This window comes from Lampris incognitus, chromosome 10, assembly GCF_029633865.1.
Source record: "Lampris incognitus isolate fLamInc1 chromosome 10, fLamInc1.hap2, whole genome shotgun sequence".
In the NCBI taxonomy this organism is placed as follows: Eukaryota; Metazoa; Chordata; class Actinopteri; order Lampriformes; family Lampridae; genus Lampris; species Lampris incognitus.
In genome coordinates, this window is record NC_079220.1 from 52,860,513 (window position 1) to 52,867,540 (window position 7,028).

Genomic DNA, 7,028 nt, shown 5'->3' on the forward strand with positions numbered 1-7,028 from the left:
GGGTCAGACCCGTCAGCTAGGGGCTAACGGGTAGCTAACGGGTCTTATTAGGAGTTTACCTAGCTTCTGTGCTAACGTCCTTACTGCTAGCACCAGCAGCGCGGATCGTCTCGGCTTCGGCTGGTCTGTCACTCGATGATTTGTTTTTAATTTTTTCAGTAAAACCAAACTTCCCTGGGTCGACTTGCTTTCCGCCTTGACATATTTGCCACACTGTTTGATAAGTGTTGCCGATTAGTATGGGTAAAGGAAAAAGCAAGCAAGCAACATTAGCTATCCGCTGCCCTTACGTTATGAGTCCGTTCCCGCCTACGCAACAGTTACTCGGCAATTTTCTTTGAGGAAAAACGCGCTTGTTCTGCGCACAGCGCCTCTCTGGCGTGGCTGATAATTACAGCCTATACACATGAGAGGCAAAACCGTGCTCGCAAATGTTTTTTTTTTAACTGGTGTAGATGCATGAAAAAACAGTGTAATTATTAATATTAACAGGGGGGTCCAGGACCCCAAAAAGGTTGAGAACCACTACCTTACAGTATGACCAGCCACCTGGGATGGAGGATTTGACCTCTGCTTTGACAAACAAATCGGGGAGCGATGTAATCTGTGCAGACAGCACTTTTTCCAGTTTTGAGGTCTCAAAGACCTTGGCCAGAAATGTTCAGGACTTTCCCAGCAGGTGACGTAGCAACCCATTAGCTAAAATCGATAAAATGACCAGCATAATTCATGGCATTATAGTATATGTCGACAGCCCTTCTTTACAGTAAAAGACACATGGCTAGTCACAGACTGCAAAGACGTCCAGAGGAGCAGGCACACACTAGTACATGCTCCCAAAAGGACAGTAACTGGTATCCTGGTCATCTTGGTATCTTCTCGGTCGTGGGACACAGTTTGTTTTGATTTTGTCACAAAGCTTTTCCTCGATCACTCAATGCACGTGTGAAACGAAGAGCTGAACCGTGCGTTCCCAGATGGAGAGCTACAACCTACAACCTAGGTTTATTTCTTCAAGTGTTATTTCCCCCATTTGCAAATACCGATATACACGTACAAGTGGCAAAATACAAAGATTAATAATATCCTGCCAAAAGGATTTCCCTTTCACACATTCCCATAGACACTGGTAGTGTCCCTCTTGCCTCAGTACACTTGATACAAGTATCAGGAATGTTATCATTAAACTTCTGCAATTTAACAGCAGTTATGTATATGTACACATCAGCCATTTATACTGTGTACGTTTCAGGCTACTGTTGATTGTCTGCCTCTGCGCCTTCTTCTAAGGGTATCTCCTCGTCTATACCTTCCTTCCATGGTCTCAGTTTGGGTTCTGAGGTGTCATCAGACCCACATACAAACAAGTCATACAAAGACGAAATTAAACCTTTATCATAACGGTGTCCTATGATTGCTGCCTCTGTTGAGGGAACAGCAGATATCTCTAGTGAATGGTTTTGAGCCGCAGATGTAAAGCTCCTAAGTTGAAGATATCTGAGCAAAATTGTTCTTTGGGACGTCATATTTTTGCAATCTTTAGACTTTTAGACCTAGATGCGAATCTTTAGACCTCTGTGGACAGGTGATGATGGCAGGTTAACGCCACATTCCTCACTCCTCCATCTCTCTCTCTTGCTCCCTCTCTGTTATATTTTACTTAACGTTCCCTGTTTGTATAGTTTTAATCCACTCTTGTTCTCTCTGTCACCCTTCCTCCTCCTCCTCCCCAATGCACTAATTTTTTTCCTTTGACAGCCTAGTCTGATATGGGGGAAGACTGGAAACCAGAGGTATAGCGCTCACGTGCGACCTCCCTTGCCCGCGCCTCTTCAAATCCAGCATCTAATTTAACAGGCATACTGAACAAACAGCTCGGCCATTACAGAGCCCATCCATAATTAATGCCTTCTGATGCTTGCCAACTTTCTGATGGATTGAACAGGCCTGAGATGAAAACCCCGGGACTCCCTACATTTTATAGTGTCTATATTATGCTCCCTGTATCCATCCTCCTCTGCCTCTCATTACTTCTCCCCCTCTACACTCCAATCTTCTCTCTATTAGAGCCAAGTTATCGGGGATCTGGTGTGCGTGGATACATGCACACGTTTGGAATGATGGCGGCTTGGTCGGGAGCCATGAATTAACACAGCTATACGGTCACATACATCAGCTCTGTTTCAGTTCTGCCCGGTAACAGACAGTAAATGCGAGCTCAGTCGTAGCTTGGCACGTACTCGCACTCGCACACATGCATTATGCACACACAACACCAGAGTTTTGTTTTAGACGGACACCGCAAAAATATCACTCGACTTGGAATGTGTGTAAATTAAAACCAAAGACGCGTCTTTGAATTCGTGTGCACGTGTGGGGTCTGTCCGTCTGTGGGTGTAAGTGTTCATTTGTGCGCACATGTGTGTGTGTGTGTGTGTGCGCCTGCATATGTGTGTGTGTGCACATTTCTGTGTATTTGCATGCATCAAGCAATGCATGGTCCCTCAGTGACGTGGGTAATGATGATGTAATAGGTTAATCACACACACAAGCGCGCACACACACAGTACAGACGGAAGTCAGCATGGCGGGTCACGTCAATAGGCCAAAGTGCTTCAAGCAGATGACAGCCTCTCTCTCTCTCTCTCTCTCTCTCTCTCTCTCTCTCTCTCTCTCTCTCTCTCTCTCTCTCTCTCTCTCTCTCTCTCTCTCTCTCTCTCTCTCTCTCTCTCTCACTCACACACACACACACACACACACACACAATAAGGGCCAGCTCACACCTTTGTCACCACCAAGTGGCAGATCCATATCATTGCTAGCTCAAATACATATATCAGGTCACTTGGCTGTATGGCCACACTCCTTAACCAACACACACAACCACAACCAAGCGGCACAGCGACACCGGTCCAGCTTTGACCGGAATATAAGATAACACTGTAAACAATAACCCACTCTCCACACAGTCACACCTACATCTTGTGCAGCAGGATTGCTTGTTTGACAGAGGCCAATAATAATGTTGCATTAAGTACTCGAAAGCAGGCAAGTCGCAACCCTCTGGGGGTCTTTCAGCGCTACGATAGCTGCTCTTGAAGAATCACCGTCCGTTGTCCCACATCGTTCCACGATCAATTCATGTCAGCTGGCCATATTTTATTCAACACTTAATTGTGGCTCGCCCCTCGCCGCCGCCACCCCCCCCCCCGCCGATCTCATTTGCTCCCACGTAAGGGGGAAAAGAATTAAGGGCACGTGATTACCTCCTTTTCCTTACCATTTCTCCCTGCCCTCTCGTTCTTTCCCCTCCTCTCTCCTCCACCTCACACTCCTTTTCTTACTCCTTCGCCGCCTCCCCGTTAATGCAGCGTGATTCAACAGGCATGCTAAACAAAACAGGGCCGCCCTTGAGGACAGCAGCCACGATAAACCTTCCCTGTAATCCATCGCCTTGCGGCGGAGGGGAAAGCCTCAAGATTTATAGCCTAAACCAAAAAATTTAAAAAAAAGTCGCACTCGCCCACAAAGCCATTTGATGCATGGAGGGGTCAGGGATGGGAGGGGGGGGGGGTTGGGGGACTGAGGGGGGTGTGTGTCATAAGATGCAACCCCCAAATAACTTAAAAAGCTATTTAAATGCGAGGAGAGATGCACATGCCGGTGTATAACTGTTCACCCTCGCACTGCAGCGAGTGAAATCAACAGAAATGTGGCCTTGGCTTTAAATGCTGCAGTGCAGATCGGAGATTTTTGAAACCAGAAAACCCAGAGGGTGCCTGTAAATGGCTGTGTATCTGGTCTGCACGTCACACCCCCATTCTCCCCTCACCCCCTTGTACACAAATGACTGCCTCGGTAATTACACGCACAAGCATGTCGTTTAAGCATGCAGGTGACTCTGTCATTGTCAGCTGAGCATGACAGAACATGGCCCCGTGGTTTGTAACGTGTAAAATGGAGCGAAGAGGACTCCCCCCTGCTTCAATTCACTGAAGACAAAGGACATGACCATTCTTTGACTCAAAACACCCGCCCCCCCCCCCTACCCTGCTACCATCAAGTGGAAAGTGTGGAAATCTACACGTACCTATAGGAACTATTATTCAGATAACAAATTGTTGTTGTGTTTTGATGTAAACAGGGCCGCCGCTCCCATAACGCGCATCACGCACTGAGCCTAGGGCACCAACACCCGGAGGGAGGGCGGCACCAGGATTATTTATAATTTTCATAATGATTAATTATTTAAATTTGAGATGAAGCACAATTATAATTGGTATCATAAGACCATTATAGGTAATACAAAGATATACATATTTCACTGAATTATAGTGCCCCCCCTCCTCCTCCTTCTTCCTATGGTCTGTGCGATTGCGCCCAACAAACTCAAGCCTGGCGCTAGCTTAAACGTTAGCTACACACTATGGCTTCAACAAGACGACAGGAGTCGGGAGCAGAGAAGCGAAAAAAAGAAGAAGCCGCGGGATGACACTTGTGCATCACCTGCAGGCATGTTTTGGAAATGTTAATTCTTAAAATACTGTAAAATGCTTAAATGTTAGCCTTGGAATGCATAACATACATAGCCTAATGGAAGGAAACATCTTGAGGCAACCAGCTTGCTAAAGTTAGCAAGCGAAAGATTTTTTTCCATTGGGGGAGTTTGTGGGGGTGGGGGTGTTGCTGGTAGTTTGTGCACCACCACACGATTGAGGGGGGGGGCAACGCAAAGCAATTACGCCTAGGGCACCCAAATGGCTAGCAGTGGCCCTGGATGTAAACGAAGCGGCACTGGGGAAGATGGGATCCACAACATTTGGTTTGTTTTCAGGAGGCTAAGCCTTCCACATCTGTCAATAATGTCCTCCGAGAAATGTTGTATTAGTCTTACACTGGGTCTGTTTTGATCTCCTGTCAAACGCTGGTTTGCTAACACGCGTTTTAAGTGCAAGGGAGGATTCTGCTTCCGGTGTGGGAAGACGGCTGCGTGAATTCGCGTTGGCGGCGGCCTCACCCAGTACCGTCCATGCAGTGTCTTTGTCCACGTCTAAGTTTTCTCTTCCTTTTGATGGCTGGGAGAGCTGGCGCTGGATCGGCTGGGAGAGCTCTGTCTGCTTCGTCCGGCGGGCCCGGGGACCACGGCCCCTGCTTGGAGCTGCGCCCGAGGAGGAAACGCCGAGGGCGGTCCGACAGGACGCGGAAGCGGGGCGGGCTAAGCTAACTGCTAGCCCATGCAGACCGGCGGTTCCGACAGTCATCCGGGCCGGCCTTCGTTCCCTTGGACAGTAGTTTGGATATATGTGTTAGTTAGAATATGTGTGTTCTTGTAGTTTTGGGATGTGGTTTTGTCTTTGTGTTGCACTGCTGTGGGCTGGGGGAAACGACGTTTCGTTTCATTTCATGTACCGCACGTACATGAAGTGAAATGACAAATAAAGTGTTCCTGATTCCTGATACCTCGGACCCAACGCTGACCTCTGACCCATTCCGTATTTTAAAGCTGCTGTGAAGAGTTTGGGCCTTTTTGCTGTGAGGCGACCGCGCTAAGCACCGCGCCTCCACCGTGGGCGGCACGATGGCGCAGTGCTTAGGTCCTGGGTTCGAGACCCGGGGTAGTCCAACCTTGGAGGTCGCCCCAGGTCGTCCTCTTTGTGGAGCTTGCATGTTCTCCCCGTGTCTGTGTGGGTTTCCTGCGGGGGCTCCGGTTTCCTCCCACAGTCCAAAGACATGTAGGTCAGGCGAATCGACCATACTGAATTGTCCCTAGATATGAATGTGTGTGTGTGTGTGTGTGTGTGTGTGTGTGTGTGTGTGTGTGTGTGTGTGTGTGTGTGTGTGTGTGTGTGTGTGATGGACTGGCGGCCTGTCCAGGGTGTCTCCCCGTCTGCGGCACAGTGACTGCTGGGATAGGCTCCAGCACCCCCGCGACCCATTGGAAAAATGGATGGATGGATGTGAAGAGTTTTTCTTGACTTTCCGCCCCCCTGTGGACTAAAGTGGTATCGTTTCTCATAGGGACAGCTTCCGTTTGCATAAGCGTTGCCTCTTAACAACCAAAGCTCTGCTTTGGTTGCTTGTGCGTTTGTGTTGAAGGGAGGAGTGAGGGATGTGGCGGTGTTTTGGACAAACAGATGTCTGCGAGATACACAGCGATAACATGACGCATCTCTTAACGTCGGCGATGAATCCCATCTGTGTGCCCTAAATTGTTTTGTCCGATTTAATGGGGGGAAACCAATCTGGAGACAAGCACTTGGCACTTGCAGTCATTATATAGCAATATCTAATCTCCTTCCTGGTGGGGTCTGTCGGTTGTGTCGTTCACAGACAGGGGCATCAAACTCAAACTGGAACTGATAAATAATCAGTGAGAAAGTCTTCGCAGCAGCTTTACGCATCCATGCCCCGTCTCCCCCTCCTCCTGTCCCCCTTTCATCGTCTAAAACTATTTCATCTCTGCCACCCTCAGGATCCTGTGACAGTGGGCCGGGGATGGAAAATAATATATCTCACCCAGACGGCAATGAGCGGACCCTTGATCTATTTCATCAGGCTCGTGAAGAGGCAGCGAAGAACCGGTGGAGCTGAGGAGGCACTTGTGCAGAGTCATGGCTGACAGCTCTCCAAACCGATTTGATGTCTCACTGTACACCCAGGACACAGCAGCTCAATGCTCAGCTCCATGCTTCTTCTTCTTCTCTCTCTTTTTTTTGTTGTTGTGTGTGTGAATCCCTTTGCACCCAAGTGAGTATTTCTGAACACGAAGAATAATAACCAAGAATAATAATTGTGCAGCCGTAGCACTTAATAACACTCTCAGGAGATGTCCTGGTCTTTTGGATCTGGCCATGGCCTTTTTCCATGCGGCGTGTGTGATTTAGGAGTTATTCGTGTGGTTATTGCGGGTTTATTAAACCAAATGCTGTACCAAAAAGAAAAAAAAAGGAAGCAGATGTGTGTTTCCTGAGAAACAAGTGCTTCTGGTATGTATCACCGTGGCAGGCTTCGGCTCATTAGCACATTTA